This window comes from Myotis davidii, unplaced genomic scaffold (genome assembly GCF_000327345.1).
Source record: "Myotis davidii unplaced genomic scaffold, ASM32734v1 scaffold677, whole genome shotgun sequence".
In the NCBI taxonomy this organism is placed as follows: domain Eukaryota; kingdom Metazoa; phylum Chordata; class Mammalia; order Chiroptera; family Vespertilionidae; genus Myotis; species Myotis davidii.
This window is the reverse complement of record NW_006288363.1, coordinates 291,983-292,477: the sequence shown is the minus strand read 5'-3', so window position 1 is coordinate 292,477 and position 495 is coordinate 291,983.

Sequence of the window (495 nt, the reverse complement as noted above, 5' to 3'; positions counted from 1 at the left end):
CCTGGGCAGTGTGTGCAGTAGAATTCCCCTCACCTTTTTTCGGTGAGTTTTCCACACCTTTTCGGTGAAACTTCCTTTTCTCGCTCCAGCGAGACCTGCACTTCCAGATTACCCATCGGACGCCAGATATTGAGTAGGACTCCCTCCACGTTCTGCGTGGAGTAGGGTTCAGTATCTGAAAGAGGAGCCGCCCAACAAATGAGAGAAAAAGACACGAGATAATTTTGCAATATTGGGGGACCAGGCGGCCAAGTCCCGAAGGACTTCCTCCCGTGCTCAGGCCTCACCAAGCTTTTATTGATTCTGGGATGCACCCATAGCATAGCCCTTAGGCAGGTGACCCCTGGCAACAGGCAGACTAGCCCATCAGCAAGGATTTACATAGTAATAAATGGGGGAGTAATTTCAGGTACCACTGTCTGGACAAACAGAGGTGGCACCTAGCTGACCTCTGCTAGGGCTTCAAAGGCACCCAGACTTTGGGGGGGGTTCTCA